Below are 17,571 nucleotides of genomic sequence, written 5' to 3'. Positions count from 1 at the left end.
ATTTTGCAGATCTTTCCATAAAGAAGTGGAATATTTTTCCAACCCTTCGAATCTGGGCTTGCTTTGACCAGTAGAACATTGCGAGATTGATACTGACGATTCTGAGAATAGACCTCAAGAGACCTGGCACACTTTGGCTTATTACTCAACTATCTTATGCAGATGAGGCCGTTCTGGATAAGCTAGCAGATCTATTAGCTTACCAGTGAAGCATGAATGAGCTCAAGCACGATTAGCAGAAATGCACAGCTGACTACAGATTTAGATAAAAACAACTGTTGTTCTATGTCACTAAGTTGTGGTATGGCTGGTTAGGAAGCAATAGATAATCCTTACAGAGAACAAGTAAGAAATGCCTTTGAGTTTTCGAAAAAGGGGGACAGACAAAGGGACTAGCAGTTGAAGAAAGTTAGGGACTTTAAAAGTTTGGAGTAAATTAAAACGTATTTTGTATGCTACTGAAAATGAAAGAATAGAAAAAGATAAAACAATAAATTTAGAATATAGAACCATTGGAATATAATTTTCATGAAGACAGAAATGATTTTCACTGTGTATCTCCAGTGTCTAGAATAGTGTCTGGTATATAGTATGTGGTAAACAATACTTTGTTGAATAATCAATAAATACAATATACAGGAATATATAGACACATCTTTGTATGAGTGATCCAACAATATCTTAAATTCTGTATATCAAATACTAAACACCTATGGTTGTCCACAAAAGTCTTCTCAGAACTATATTCAGTTTTATTTTATTCATTATTTTATTCAACAAATATATATATATATATATTTTGTTTGTTTGTTTGTTTGTTTTGCGGTACGCGGGCCTTTCACTGTTGTGGCCTCTCCTGTTGTGGAGCACAGGCTCCGGACGTGCAGGCTCAGCGGCCATTGCTCACAGGCCCAGCTGCTCCGCGGCATGTGGGATCTTCCCGGACCAGGGCACAAACCCGTGTCCCCTGCATAGGCAGGCGGACTCTCAACCACTGCGCCACCAGGGAAGCCCCAAATATACATATATTTAAGTGAATTCTATGTGCCAAACACTGGATTAAATGCTGGGAGTACAGCAGTGATCCAAATAAAAAAGGCCCATTCTTTCATGGAGCTTGCTGCCTTATAGTGGAAGAGAAATAAAAATAGGAAAAGAAAACCAGAAATATTTAATTAGTTAAAATTCTGAGAAATAACCTAAAAATTATAGGAATAGTTCATAGGGGAGCTGTAGAAGGCATTATTATTCTTGAGTTATATCAACTAGAAATTTAGGAAAACCTTCTATTTTTCTCTCTCATCTCTTATACTCAGAGATAAATCAATCTGTTTTGATTCTGAACTGTTCCTTTCATGTCCATTTTCATTGTTTTGTATCAGGGACCAGGCCTTAATATCTATTTCATGAAGTGTTTCAAAATCTTTTCAACAATTTCTTTTCACCTTCCTTTCTCTTATTTATAGCAAGTCTATCCTGTGCTAAAAAACACAAAAATAAAGTTTCTCTGTGTGGTCCTTTAAGATCTAGCCCTAAATTAACTTTCCGCACTCTTCTTTAAATGCATCCCTTTGCCTCTAGCTTACATTGATTCAACTTTTATTCCAATACAGTCCTTCAAACTCAAGCTTAAATTGATTTAGAATAAGCACTAGTCAGTAAATAATATATCATTTACATGATTTATGCCTTTGCTAAGGGTGGTTCCTCTTCCTCAAAACTGTTTACCTGTCTTTAACTACTGAAATTGTCTGGATTTTTTAATAAACGAATGTAATTCCACCATCTCCATACTGTCCAAATTGACCTTATAATATATAATTGCTAAGTGTTTTCTCTGAGCTTATTTTTTCCTTTTCCACTGATTTTATTTATTTAGTTAGTTATCGAAATATACTTGATTTATAATATATTAGTTTCAGGTGTACTCCATAGTGATTCAGTATTTTTACAGATTATACTCCATTAAAAATTATTACAAGATAATGGCTATAATTCTCTGTGCTATACAATAAATCCTTGTTGCTAATCTATTTTATAGTAGTTTGTATCTCTTAATCCCATATGCATAATTTGCCTCTCCTCCCTTCCCTCTCTCCTTTGATAACCACTGGTTTTGTTTTCTTAGTCTGTTTCTGTTTTGCATATACACTCGTTTTTATTATTTTTTAGATTCCACGTATAAGTGATATCATACAGTATTTGTCTATTTCACAATTTTAAATTCTTGATTATAAAATGTGTCATGCTTTACTTTGTATTTTATTTTAAGACTTGCAAAGGCATTTCAACCACTGTATTTTGTATTATTCATTGGCAGAAAACTATACCTTAATCATATTTGAAAATACCTATCCTTGTCCACTGTGCTTACTAGATGTTCAATATCTAGTTCCAACTTGTAGATTTTAAATGCCACATCAATTATAGTTTCTTAACTAGCACTGTTGTTCTAACCCAGAAGTTTATTTATAATTAATAACAGACCATCATTTTAAAATAATAACTAGTTCCAAATTTTATTGTATTAATAAGGGCAAGGGAACCAAGAGATACATATAGATACATATAGAAGGCAGCCTCCTGAGTATGGGGAAGAGAATGTTATATGATGATGTGGGCGGAGTGAGGTGTGGAGGTGGCAAGTGGAGAATACCAGCACTATTTCCAAGTGTCAGCAATTATAGCAGTATTCTTAAATCTTTTCCCACTGTTGACAAATCATAACTGATCTCATTTAAGCATATATTTACTTCTACAAATACTATTTTTTCATGCTTTTGAAATTTTCAGCAGTAATTATACCTTCAATGAAAGGAGATATATAGAGTAACAGATAGCAGTGGAAAAATGAGGAATGTAAGACATTTTATTCTGCAATGATTAGTGCAAAGAAATAGTGATACTAAAGAAGAAAGATACTTTAATTAGGCAATGCTACCCACGCTTTTGTAGGCATGGTTATAATTTACAGTCTCTGACATCAGTTTACTTAATATGCAAAGATTACCATTTTGTCTGATTAATATTAATTTTACATCAGAAGCTGTTTCTACACCTGTAGTGTGACAGCTGAATGTTGCTAAAAACAACACTGTACCATGATGACTTTTTATTCCATCTTAAATTCAAGACAGTTCATTCCTAATGCCGCCATACAATCTTGCAACATTTCTCTCAAGTCTTAACAACTCATCAGCTCACCTTCTAAAATTTGAGTTTCCCAGGCTTAGTTCTGGTGTCTGTTCTCTTTTTTAGTTATACATGGCCTTTTGCTATGTCATTCCAACTTCTGCCTTTAATATCTATTTTTGATGGCATGCATATTTTTCATATCAAATTCAAATACTGACTTCTATACAACTCTGCATTCAACATCTTGATCTGTTTGTCTATTAAGCATCTCACATCCGACGTGTCCATACACGTCCCCCCAAACCTGTCCCTGTACTATAAAATAAACTCATTCAAGTTGATCAGATCCAAAAGACTTTTCTCCTTATTTTTGTATTGCATCCTAAATCAGCAAATCTTTTGACTCTATACAGATATACATAATTAAGCTCTCCAATGTCACTGGCATTTTTACCACAATGGTCCAAGCCAATAGCCTCTTTTCTAAAATTATTTCAATTCCCCCTAACTGCTTGAAACTGTTATAATAAATTTCCTATATCTCAGATATAAATCCATTCTTCAGTCCTAATCTGTGATAATAGTCTAGACTCTTTAAGTATTTCTCCTTTATAGAGAACATGATGTTAAACTCTGTCAGTAGAGGATGCTGGAGGGATATTGTAGGAGGCAGGTCTTCTTTTCCTGATTCCCATATACTGTATTTCCACTTTTACTAACTTCTGTCACATGCTCTGTCACTGGTGTGGGAGTGTGGGGATATCTGGTCAGCCGTGTTTCCAAAAGCTCTTCTCCGTGTTGACCACTTTCCTGCTGCCCTTCCAATATGGACACTGTGTGTTCCTGGCCTTGCACCCACAACAGCTTCACAACTCCCTCTGCACACCCGCCCATCAGTCTTGTCTTATTTGTTCCCCAGAGGACTTTTTTCTGCTTGCCAGGTGCTTGGGAATCAATCTTGGCACTGGCAACCCAGTGAGCTTCTTGGCTGTCCAGTGGGCTGCAACCACACCTTCCTCTATAAGGTCTGATGTGCATTTGAAAGGAGGAAGCCACCCTTCCATGTTTGTCCTTGCTTAGATTTCCTGCAACCCTTATCATTTAGTGTTCTCTTTACTTCACTTATATTTACTTTTGTATTACTGATTCAGAGGTAATAATTATTAATATTAAGCTTACACTGTTCAAATTACTATGTGCTTTCTGTCTCCTCATTTGACCCAGACTGATACGTTGCTTGCCCTGCTTCTATTAGTTGCTCTCTGTAATCTCTTCACGATACAGCAACCAGAGGGAGTCTTAAAATTGTGACTTCAGATTAGGTCATTCCTCAGAATAAATCTCTCCAATTTGTACCTGTTGCACTCAGAGTAAAAGCCAAAGAGGCATTTCTTATTTGACCTCTTACTACCCAAATAACATCATACTCTACCCTTTTTCTCTTTGACATTTCTATTTGCTGATCCTTGAGTATCTTTTGTCCAGATGTCCACATGTTTCAGTATTTCATTTTCTCAAAGTTAGCTTCTCTGAGAGGCTTTTCCTTGTCTCTGTATAAAAGAGCACTCCATCCGGGACCATCTCAGTACCCTCTCTCTCTCTAACCTTGCTCTATTTTCTCCATGGTACTTAGCCCTATCACAGAGGACTAAGTAAATTTTTAAAATTTTTTTAAAAAATACACTACTTGTCAGTCTCCTCCAACTACAGTGCACTGTAGATGTTTCATTTTCTTTACCACTATTTTCCCAGGACCTAAATAATTCTTGGCACATACTAGGTGCTCAATACTGATTTGTTGATTGAATGAATCTATTTTGGACATTACTCATCTTTGAACATTCTTAGAATAATAAAGACATTAAGCTATCATTTTGACTCTTAGCATATGTGATCTTACTTCTTTATAGCTGAAAGACATATATTTGAAGACAAGGACAGTATCCTAGTTATATCCTTCTCTCTGCTTTCAAGCATGGTTGAGCTACAGTATGTATTTTCTTTTTTAACATCTTTATTGGAGTATATTTCTTTACAATGTTGTGTTAGTTTCTGCTGTATAACAAAGTGAATCAGCTATATGTATACATATATACCCATATGTCCTCCCTCTTGTGTCTCCCTCCCACACTCCCTATCCCACCCCTCTAGGTGGTCACAAAACACTGAGCTGATCTCCCCATATGATGCAGGTGCTTCCCATTAGCTATCTATTTTACATTTGGTAGTGTACATATGTCAGTGCTACTCTCTCACTTCATCCCAACTTACCCTTCCCTCTCCCTGTGTCCTCAAGTCCATTTTCTATGTCTGCGTCTTTATTCCTGTCCTGCCCCTAGGTTCATCAGAACCATTTTCTTTTTTTCAGATGCCATATGTATATGTTAATGTACGGTATTTTTTTTTTCTCTTTCTGACTTACTTCACTCTGTATGACAGACTCTAGGTCCATCCACCTCACTACAAATAACTCAATTTCATGTCTTTTTATGGCTCAGTAATATTCCATTGTATATATGTGCCACATCTTCTTTATCCATTCATCTGTCGATGGACACTTAGGTTGCTTCCATGTCCTGGCTATTGTAAATAGTGCTACATGACTCTTTCTGAATTATGGTTTTATCAGGCTATATGCCCAGTAGTGGGCTTGCTGAGTCATATGGTAGTTCTATTTTTAGTTTTTTAAGGAACCTCCATACTGTTCTCCATAGTGGCTGAATCAATTTACATTCCCACCAACAGTGCAAGAGGGTTCCCTATTCTCCACACCCTCTCCAGCATTTATTGTTTGTAGGTTTTTGAGGATGGCCATTCTGACCAGTGTGAAGTGATACCTCATCATAGTTTTGATTTGCATTTCTCTAATGATTATTGATGTTGAGCATCCTTTCATGTGTTTGTTGGCAATCTGTATATCTTCTTTGGAGAAATGTCTATTTAGGTCTTCTGCCCACTTTTGGATTGGGTTGTGTGTTTTTTTGATATTGAGCTGTATGAAATACTTGTATATTTTGCAGATTAATCCTTTGTCAGTTGCTTAGTTGCAAATATTTTCTCCCATTCTGAGGGTTGTCTTTTTGTCTTCTTTATGGATTCCTTTGCTTTGCAAAAGGTTTTAAGTTTAATTAAGGTCCCATTTGTTTATTTTTATTTCCATTTCTCTAGGAGGTTGGTGAAAAAGGATCTTGCTGTGATTTATGTCACAGAGTGTTCTTCCTATGTTTTCCTCTAAGAGTTTTATAGTATCTGGCCTTACATTTAGGTCTTTAATGCATTTTGAGTTTATTTTTGTGTATGGTGTTAGGAAGTGTTCTAATTTCATTCTTGTACATGTAGCTGTCCAGTTTTCCCAGCACCACTTATTGAAGAGGCTGTCTTTTCTTCACTGTATATTCTTGCCTCCGTTATCAAAGATAAGGTGACCATATGTGTGTGGGTTTATCTCTGGGCTTTCTATCCTGTTCCATTGATCTATGTTTCTGTTTTTGTTCCAGTATCATACTATCTTCATTACTGTAGCTTTGTAGTATAGTCTGCAGTCAGGGAGCCTGATTCTTCCAGCTCCATTTTTCTTTCTCAAGATTGCCTTGGCTACTCGAGGTCTTTTGTGTTTCCATACAAATTGTGAATTTCTTTGTTCTAATTCTGTGAAAAATGCTATTGGTAGTTTGATAGGGATTGCATTGAATCTATAGATTGCTTTGGGTAGTAGAGTCATTTTCACAATATTGATTCTTCCAATCCAAGAGCATGGTATATCTCTCCATCTGCTTATATCATTAATTTCTTTCATCAGTGTCTTATAGTTTTGTGCCTACAGGTCTTTTGTCTCCTTAGGTAGGTTTATTCCTAGATATTTTATTCTTTTTGTTGCAGTGAAAAATGGGAGTGTTTCCTTAATTTCTCTTTCAGATTTTTCATCATTAGTGTATAGGAATGCAAGATATTTCTGTGAATTAATTTTGTATCCTGCTACTCAACCAAATTCATTGATTAGCTCTAGTAGTTTTCTGGTAGAATCTTTAGGATTCTCTACTTATAGTATCATATCATCTGCAAACAGTGACAGTTTTACTTCTTTTCCAATTTGTATTCCTTTTATTTCTATTTCTTCTCTGATTGCTGTGGCTAAAACTTCCAAAACTATGCTGAATAATGGTGGTGAGAGTGGTCAACCTTGTCTTGTTCCTGATCTTAGAGGAAATGGTTTCAGTTTTTCACCATTGAGAACGAGTTTGGCTGTGGGTTTGTCATATGGCCTTTATTATGTTGAGGAATGTTCCTGTCTATGCCTACTTTCTGGAGAGTTTTTATCATAAGTTGTGTTGAATTTTGTCAGAAGCTTTTTCTGCATCTATTGAGATGATCATACGATTTTTCTCCTTCAATTTGTTAATATGGTGTATCACATTGATTGATTTGCATATATTGAAGAATCCTGGGATTCCTGGGGTAAACCCCACTTGATCATGGTGTATGATCCTTTTAATGTGCTGTTGGATTCTGTTTGCTAGTATTTTGTTGAGGATTTTTGCATCTGTGTTCATCAGTGATATTGGCCTGTAGTTTTCTTTCTTTGTGACATCTTTGTCTGGTTTTGGTATCAGGGTGATGGTGGCCTTGTAGAATGATTTTGGGAGTGTTCCTTTCTCTGCCATATTCTGGAAGAGTTTGAGAAGGATAGGTGTTAGCTCTTCTCTAAAAGTTTGATAGAATTCGCCTGTGAAACCATCGGGTCCTGAGATTTTGTTTGTTGGAAGATTTTTAATCACAGTTTCAATTTCAGTGCTTGTGATTGGTCTGTTTATATTTTCTATTTCTTCCTGGTTCAGTCTCAGCAGATTGTGCTTTTCTGAGAATTTGTCCGTTTCTTCCAGGTTGTCCATTTTATTGGCATAGAGTTGCTTGCAGTAATCTCTCATGATCCTTTGTATTTCTTCAGTGTCAGTTGTTACTTCTCCGTTTTCATTTCTAATTCTGTTGATTTGAGTCTTCTCCCTTTTTGTCTTGATGAGTCTGGCTAATGGTTTATCAATTTTGTTTATCTTCCTAAAGAACCAGCTTTTAGTTTTATTGATATTTGCGATTGTTTCCTTAATTTCTTTTTCATTTATTTCTGATCTGATCTTTATGATTTCTTTCCTTCTGCTAACTTTGGTGGGGTTTTTTTTGTTTGTTTGTTTTAAAGAAGATGTTGGGGGTAGGAGTTTATTAATTAATTAATTTATTTTTGGCTGTGTTGGGTCTTTGTTTCTGAACGAGGGCTTTCTTTAGTTGTGGCGAGCAGGGGCCACTCTTCATCACGGTGTGCGGGCCTCTCACTGTCGCGTCCTCTCTTGTTGTGTAGCACAGGCTCCAGACGCACAGGCTCAGTAGTTGTGGCTCACAGGCCTTGTTGCTCCGTGGCATGTGGGATCCTCCCAGACCAGGGCTCGAACCCATGTTCCCTGCATTAGCAGGCAGATTCTCAACCACTGTGCCACCAGGGAAGCCCCATACTTGGTGTTTTTTTTGTTCTTCTTTCTTTAATTGCTTTAGGTGTGAGGTTGGTTTTATTTGAAATTTTTCTTGTTTCTTGAAGTAGGATTGTATTGCTGTAAACTTCCCTCTTAGAACTGCTTTTGCTGCATCCCATAGCTTTGGGGTCGTCGTGTTTTCATTGTCCTTTTTTTTAATGTATTTTTGGTTTCCTCTTTCATTTCTTCAGTGATCTCTTGGTTATTTAGTAGTGTACTGTTTACTTTCCATGTATTTGTATTTTTTACATTGTTTTCCTGTAATTGATATCTAGTCTCACAGCGTTGTGGTTGGAAAAGATACTTGATACAATTTAAATTTTCTTAAATTTACAAAGACTTATTTTGTGGCCCAAGATATCATCTATCCTGAAGAATGTTCCATGAGCACTTGAGAAGAAAGTGTATTCTGTTGTTTTTGGATAGAATGTCCTATAAATATCAATTAAGTCCATCTTGTTGAATGTTTCATGTAAAGCTTGTGTTTCCTTATTTTCATTTTGGATGATCTGTCCGTTGGTGAATGTGGGGTGTTAAAGTCCCCTACCGTTATTGTGTTACTGTCAATTTCCCCTTTTATGGCTGTTAGCATTTGCCTTATGTGTTGAGGTGCTCCTATGTTGGGTGCATAACTATTTACAGTTGTTATATCTTCTTCTTGGATTGATCCCTTTATCATTATGTAGTGTCCTACTTTGTCTCTTGTAATAGTCTTTATTTTAAAGTCTATTTTGTCTGATATGTGAATTGCTACTCCAGCTTTCTTTTGATTTCCATTTGCATGGTATATCTTTTTCCATCCTTTTACTTTTAGTCTGTATGTGTCCCTAGGTCTGAAATTAGTCTCTTGTAGACAGCATATATATGGGTCTTGTTTCTATATCCATTCAGCCAGTCTATGTCTTTTTGTTGGAACATTTAATCCCTTACATTTAAGGTAATTATCGATATGTATGTTCCTATTACCATTTCTTTAATTGTTTTGCATTGGTTTTTGTAGGTCTTTTCCTTTTCTTGTGTTTCCTGCCTAGAGAAGTTCCTATAGCATATATTGTAAAGCTGGTTTGGTGGTGCTGAATTCTCTTAATTTTTGCTTGTCAGTAAAGTTTTTAATGTTTCTGTTGAATCTGAATGAGATCCTTGCTGGTTAGAGTAATCTTGCTTGTAGGTTTTTCCCTTTCATCACTTTAAATATGTCCTGCCAATCCCCTCTGACTTACAGAGTTTCTGCTGAAAGATCAGCCATTAACCTTATGGGTATTCCCTTGTCTTTTTTTTTTGTTGCTTTTCCCTTGCTGCTTTTAATATTTTTTCTTTGTATTTAATTTTTGATAGTTTGATTAATATGTGTCTTGTCATGTTTCTCCTTGGATTTATTCTGTATGGGACTTTCTGCACTTCCTGGACTTGGCTATTTCCTTTCCCACGTTTGGGAAGTTTTCAACTCTAATCTATTTAAATATTTTCTCAGTCCCTTTTTTTTTCTCTTCTTCTTCTGAGACCCCTATCATTCAAATGTTTGTTTGCTTAATGTTGTCCCAGAGGCCTCTGATACTGTCCTCAATTCTTTTCATTCTTTTTTCTTCATTCTGCTCTGCAGCAATTATTTCCACTCTTTTATCTTCCAGGTCACTTATCTGTTCTTCTGCCTCAGTTATTCTGCTATTGATTCCTTCTAGAGCATTTTTAATTTCATTTATTGTATTGTTCATCATTGTTTGTTTGCTCTTTAGTTCTTCTAGTTCCTGTTAAAATGTTTCTTGTATTTTTTCCAATCTATTTCAAAGATTTTGGATCACCTTTACTATCATTACTCTGAATTCTTTTTCAGGTAAACTGCCTATTTACTCTTCATTTTTTTTGTCTGGTGGGTTTTTACCTTGCTCCTTCATCTGTTGCATATTTCTCTGTCTTCTCATTTTGTTTTACTTACTGTTTTGGGGGTCTCCTTTTTGCAGTCTGTAGGTTTGTAGTTCCCATTGTTTCTGGTATGTATCACCAGTGGGTGAGGTTTGTTCAGTGGCTTGTGTACGCTTCCTAGTGAAGGGGTCTGATACCTGTGTTCTGGTGGGTGGGGCTGGATCTTGTCTTTCCTGTGGTGTGTTTTTGGGTGTTTGTGAGCTTAGTATGATTTTAGCCAGCCTCTCTGCTAATGGATGGGGCTGTATTTCTGTCTTGCTAGTCAATTGGTATGGGGCATTCAGCACTGAAATTTGCTGGCCATTGGATGGAGTTGGGTCTTAGCATTGAGACAGACATCTCTGCGAGAGTCCTTACCGACTGATATTATGTGGGGCTGGGGATCTCTGGTGATCCAATGTCCTGAACTCAGCTCTCCCACCTCAGAGGTTCAGGCCTGACACCAGGCCAGAGCACCGAGACCCTGTTAGCCATGTGGCGAATTCTCCTGGATGGCTCCAACAAGGATGGTACCCAGGGTAGGTTCTTGTGGCAGAAAGAATTCAAAGAAAGACCTGTATACGTTTTAATTTTTAAAGATCCTCTAACTTAAGCTTCTGGATATATGGAGCGAAGAGCAAAATTATTTAACAAGTGTTCAGAAAACTTAGAATTGATGCATGTAGGAACCTAACCAAAATTACAGAGAAAAAATTGCCTAATTTGTAACTGAAGCAGTGTACAATGCTTGGTGAGACTGAAGGGCGTGCATTTGTAATTCAGGATAGTTTGATTGGCACTGAAAATTATTCCAAGTACATAATGAGAATAAACTTGATGAAATAAGCAGATGATATATACTGTCTAACAAGACAATAGAACATGTAATTGGGTGTTGTACTGTGTTCCTTGTTGTAGATTAGGTGAACATGCACAAAAGTGTTACTATCATGCACATCAAAATTGGATTTCATCTACAAATTCTTAAATGGATTACTAGTGGAATAAAAATAAGAAGAGAAACATTAGTTTAAAACAGCTTTATAAAAGGAATAGAAGAAAGTACTGTGATTATTGGCAAGTCATTCCACCATGTCAAGGTTTTAAAAATGGAATCCAAATTCTGTCTATATTGCAGTAATGAAGTATGGGTTAAGAAGATATTTAAGCACTTATAATTGACAAAGGAACAACATTTTAGAGCAATTGACTAGGAAGGAAATTGGAAAAGTTATTATGTATAGTCTTTTGTGTTATAAATATATAGGAAAGTGCATTGGACAGAGTTAGGACATAAATAGAAGTACTTTTTCTGCTTCAAAATAGTGTGCCTAACAGGAATAAAGACACAGACCTACTAGAGAATGGACTTGAGGATATGGATATGAGGAGGGGGAAGGGTAAGCTGTGATAAAGAGAGACAGTGGCTTGGACACATATACACTACCAAACGTAAAATAGATAGCTAGTGGGAAGCAGCCTCATAGCACAGGGAGATCAGCTCGGTGCTTTGTGACCACCTAGAGGGGTGGGATAGGGACGGTGGGAGGGAGGGAGACGCAAGAGGGAAGAGATATGGGAACATATGTATATGTATAACTGATTCACTTTCTTATAAAACAGAAACTAACACACCATTGTAAACCAATTATACTCCAATAAAGATGTAAAAACAACAACAACAACAAAATAGTGTGCCTATTACAACTTACTAGATTACTAAGAGATTTAGCTATGAACCTATGCTGTCTAGAAAATATCTAGATAATTTATTTTACTTTTTTACACTTTCTAAAGAGTCACATATCATTGAAAACAGTCCCCCAAATTACTCAAGAGGAAATCTTTAAAAGATTTGAATTGCTTATCCTGAAGAAAATACCAAGAAGGGATTTGATTAAATCTTTACTATGTTTGAAGCGTTTCTCTGAAGATATTGGAGATCAGTTTTTTAAGATGTCTACATAGTGTCAACAAAAAGAATATGAGCTTAAACTATAATCCAAATGTTTGTCATTAATTACTTTCAAATGTTTAGTTACTCAAACTGTTAACTGCAAGGTTGTGGAGATTCCATCTCTAGACATTGTAAGGAAAACTAGAAATAGATATAAGGTATAGAAGACCAAACATCTGTACGTACGTTTCTAAAATTTAGTTCTGGGTAAAGCATGTAGAAATAATTTTGTGTAAACACCAAATGATAAAATACCTTTCATTAAAGTCCTATTATATTTTTTCAAGATACCATTTAGGACTTTTAATGTGCAGTTGAGTATGTTTGCACAGAGTATTCCAAAGAGCACAGAACTACACTGGCAGTTTTAGGAGTATTAAGGTATGACACCGCTGGCACCAAGATTATAAGTCTTACAATGGGCATTGAGAAAAGTGGGCTGATAGGCAGAGGTGGGTGACAGGCTTCACTGAAGTTGGCAAGAAAGAAAGGGAAAAAAGTTGTAGGTGTCATAGGCTGACAAAGAGGATTGTTTTGTGAGCCAATAGGAGATAGCACTTTTAAAATTTTCTACATTAGAACTGTATGGGGGTGGAGGATGTTAGTGAAGATTCTAAGTCTCATTCCCAGAGATTCTGAGTGAGACTTCACACGTGTTTTGTAATAAAATACCAATGAGGCATGTATAATGGGAAATTGAATAATTGGCTCAATTTGTCTGCTGCCCCTGCACTCATACTTTTTATGGGCTCTTCATGGGCTTGATTCACAGAAATTTGTGTTGGCTCATAGACATTTTTCTGCTCCCCCTGCCCACTCACGTGCTCTTTATGGCCGCTTCATGGGCTTGGTTCATAGAACTTGACCTGCCTTGGCCAACGTCATTTGGCAGTACTAAGCCCAAGTCTCATGTGTGTCTGCTTGTTCTCTCTGTATGTCTGCCACCAACACGAGAAGATTAGCTCATGAAAGATAAATTTTGTAGAGAGTTATGTTACTAAAAGTGGTAAATATTACTAGATCTCTTTTAACAGGTATTTTGAGAACCTGACATTCATAATCAATGTGGAGAGAAAAATGTCATCTTTACACTGCTCAGTATTTTCTAGAATAAGTTGATTCTTATATCTATCCCCTGTCACCCAGTGGACAGATAGATATTTTATATGATATCATGGGTTTTAGTAAGTTTTTATTATAACAGTGCTGAGTAATAACAATAACAAAATCTAAACCTCAAAGATGTAAGAAAAAGCACTTTTTTCTCTCTCTCAAGGATTTTTGGATTAGCTGAGTATTTTTACTTTAGGCTGCAGGTTGGTTTCAGGTCACTTCTACCTGTCTCTCAATCTGGGAACAGGACATGCTCTTTTCATGGCAGAGGACAAAAGGGCAAGAGGGATGCCAATCATGAAAGCATTTAATACCTCTCTCATACTGTGTTTGCTCATTTTCCACTTGTCAAATAATTCATGTGGCCATTCCCAATGTTGGGGAGAGTGGCATGAATTACAGTCTGCAGTAAGATAGAGGGAGTGGCTAGTATATATTAGCAGAACAATAATCTATCACGTCATGAATTACTTGTGTTAATCTCAGTATTCTGTATTGAGGGTAAAGGCTGATGAGGAGAGGATATCAGAATCCATGATCTCCAACTTCTTTTTCCTTTCCGAGGTTGGGTGGCCTTAAAGATGGGTAGAGTTGATGTTCTTTGAGGAGGCCTTATTTTCAGAAAGGTGCACTTTTGCTAAGAACCAAGTTCTGGGCAGAATTTTTAGGTGATGGTTATCAGTAATATGTTCTCCTCTAAGAATTCCATGGACATCTTTCCAGACTCAGGGCAACCTTTCTTTCTGGATAATTATAAACCTGATGTTAAATTTTACCATCCTCTTTTTTGTGTTTTCCATCTTTGTAACACCTATTCTTTAATATCTAAACTAAACAAACTCATCCTGATTCCATACTTTGATTTTAGCATGCAGTACATTATTTTCGAGATATAAATGTACATATCTGTTAGATTTTGTTGAATCATAAGTTCCCTGAAAGCAGAGGAAATATATCATTCATTTTCACCCACAACATCTGATCACTCCCAGACCCTTTGTACGTGCTCAATGGAACATAGGGAGTGCTTACTCATATCACACAGGAACTCTTGTCTTAAAGTGCAAAAAAACTACATTAGCAAAAACTCTTTCTGAGAATAATTAAAGAGTAAAATTATCAGTTCCAATCAGATACCACATATAGTCTCCAGATATATAGATTTTTCTGTTTATATGGTAATCACTTGACTTGTTCCTTTTTACAGTACCAACTCAGTAAATTCAAATGTACATGTTTTGAATTCAATCATAGGATTTCTTCTATATTACCTCCACATTCATTTTTTATGCTAGCATGTATCTATAATCCCTCCATTTTAGCACCTGATGAATATTTAGGCCTTGCCTTTGGCTTGTAGATGACCTCACCTGAATTTCTCCTCAGTTTTTTTTTTTTTTACCTGCTCCCAAATTCCAATTATTGAAATTTCTGGTTTTTATTCTAATTCATCTCCATTGTTACATTCTGTTGCTCCTTGCCATCAAAGACTGCCCCTTGCAGACCCTTGATCTTCTTTTAAGGGCGATCATGGCTCTCCCCTCCTTGCTAAATATTCTGAGTCTTCAGAGGGCTCTTTGATGTTAGATTTCATGAGTATCCCTTAAAAATAACAACAACAAAAAATTCTATTTTTTTCATTTCTTGGCATCAATGTAGGGTTATAATTAAATATCTCATTCTTTCTGGCCTAGTTCTAAGGTTATTTCTTTTTAATCATGACTTTATTAAAAATTAAATATAATGTATTCATTCTTCTACCTGGCTTCCTGAGTCTCAGTTTACCTTTGCATTACTGTAATCATTGTATTTTGGTGCCACAAAGCTCTGACATCAATCATAATAACACATTTTCACCTTAACAACACCCCCATATTTTCTCTTTCTTTTCATGCTTTCAGTTTTAGTTTTATATATGTCCTTAGGTAAACCACTTTTAGATGTCCTAAAAAATAAAAAATTGCACACAATTTACCTTCTAAAATCATTCCAGTACTTCTTAACTAGCATGTAGACATTCTTTCTGCTTCTTCATTTCCCCACTAGGCTTTAAATTAACTAAATTACTGGATAATTTCCACTTTGAGCCTGGCTACTACTTCTACCATTCTTCTGAACACAGAATCTCTCTGGTATGAAGTAATCTCCTAAATATAAAAAATAATATAAAAAATAATGGGTTTTGAGTCTCTCTCATCCTCCCATCTCTCAGTAAAATTTGGCACTGCTACTGATACCCTGGTTCTCAACTATTTGAATTTTTTTTTTTCCTCTGGTTTTCTTTCTTCCTCCCTTGAAAAATGTGAACATTTCTCATAGCTTAGTCCCTGGCCCTCTCCTCATCTGTTTTCTTTGTTCCTTCAGAAAACTTCTCTATTCCCATCAACATATATCTGCTTAATTAATAATGTCAAAATTTATGTTTTTTTCTCTTTGTCTCTAGTGACACATCTCTAACAACCTGTCAACTCTTTCTATCAATACAAAGCTACCATCCTGTGCCCCTCAGACTCCTTGCATGTCTGCCACTAACATTCCCACCAGTTTGTATCACTTAATTTGTTCATTTCTATTAATATCCCTGCTATTCCTCCACTCGCTAAGACTGAAAGCCTCAGTTACAATAGCTAATATTCATTGAGCCCCTGCTGTGTTGTATATATCAGGTATCCTTTTCATACATAATCTCATATTTTACTCTTTTGAGGACCTGCATACTTCCTTTTTCTTATCTAGATCCCTCTCAAAAATTTCGATAGAAGTGTATTCATTTAAAATATTTTCTGCCCTAAACACTTGTGAAGATGTACCTTTTGTATAATAGATTTGCTTATTTTCCAGACAGCTGATTATTAGAATGTCTCACTTTAGTTCTGGAATTTCTCCTCTCCTATATCTATACTTGCTCTCTGAGTTATCTCATAGATGATGAATATGCACAAATTTATATTTCTGGCCTCTCCCCTGAAATCTAGCCACTTAACATGCAAATTTCTACTCAACATCTTTACTTGGATATCTAATAACCAACTCAAACTTGACAACCAAACGCCTGGTCCATATATCCCTTAACCATGCCCAAATCCCTTTTTCACCAGGGGTCTTCATCTCAATAAAAGACAGTTTCACTCTTTCAGTTATGCAAACCATAAATTAAATCGTGACTCCTCTTATACCCCCATACTAATCCCATTGATGATCTCTTTATCTCTCATTTCGATTATTGCAAGAACATCCTAACAGGTCCCCTGTTTTTTCACTCTTGTTCACCTACAGTCTGTTTTCTACTCATCAGTCAGAATGACACAACTAAAACTTCCTCCTCTGCTCAGATCACTGCAATGAAGGGCCTTAAAATGTCGTATAGGATCCCGCCTCTACTGACTTCTACCTCTCCCTCTCTGACCACATTTCCTGTCATTCTCTCTTTTGTCAACATCAGCGGGTCTTAAGGCAGGGGGTGAGAGGTGGGAGATTTTGGTCCTCACCCTCCCAGGTGGGTACTTTTAGCAACATCTGGAGACATTTTTGATTTTCCCAACTGGAGGTATGGGGTATGTATGGGAGTCTGCTACTGGTATCTAGGGATGCTGCTAAACATTCTACAATGTACAGTACAACACCCCCACACCACACACAACAATTAACTGGCCCAAATGTCAGTAGTACAGAGTTGAGAAACACTGTGTTACACCTACAGTGATGCCCTTGAAGTTCTCATATTAAAAGTATATTAAGAATATATAAAGAATGCCACACCCTCTGGCCATTTCACTAGATGTTGCCTCTCCCTGGAACATTCTTTTCCTGATGCTTCTCTCTAGAACATTCTTTTACTGAGAGGTGTATGCCCTCATTTTATTTAGATCTTTATCAGATACCACCTCAAAGTCCTCCTATAACCATCCTGTCTGCTATCATTAAACCTACTCTATTTTCTTTATTACA

Source organism: Pseudorca crassidens, chromosome 5 (assembly GCF_039906515.1).
Source record: "Pseudorca crassidens isolate mPseCra1 chromosome 5, mPseCra1.hap1, whole genome shotgun sequence".
In the NCBI taxonomy this organism is placed as follows: Eukaryota; Metazoa; Chordata; class Mammalia; order Artiodactyla; family Delphinidae; genus Pseudorca; species Pseudorca crassidens.
This window is presented reverse-complemented; position numbering follows the sequence as displayed.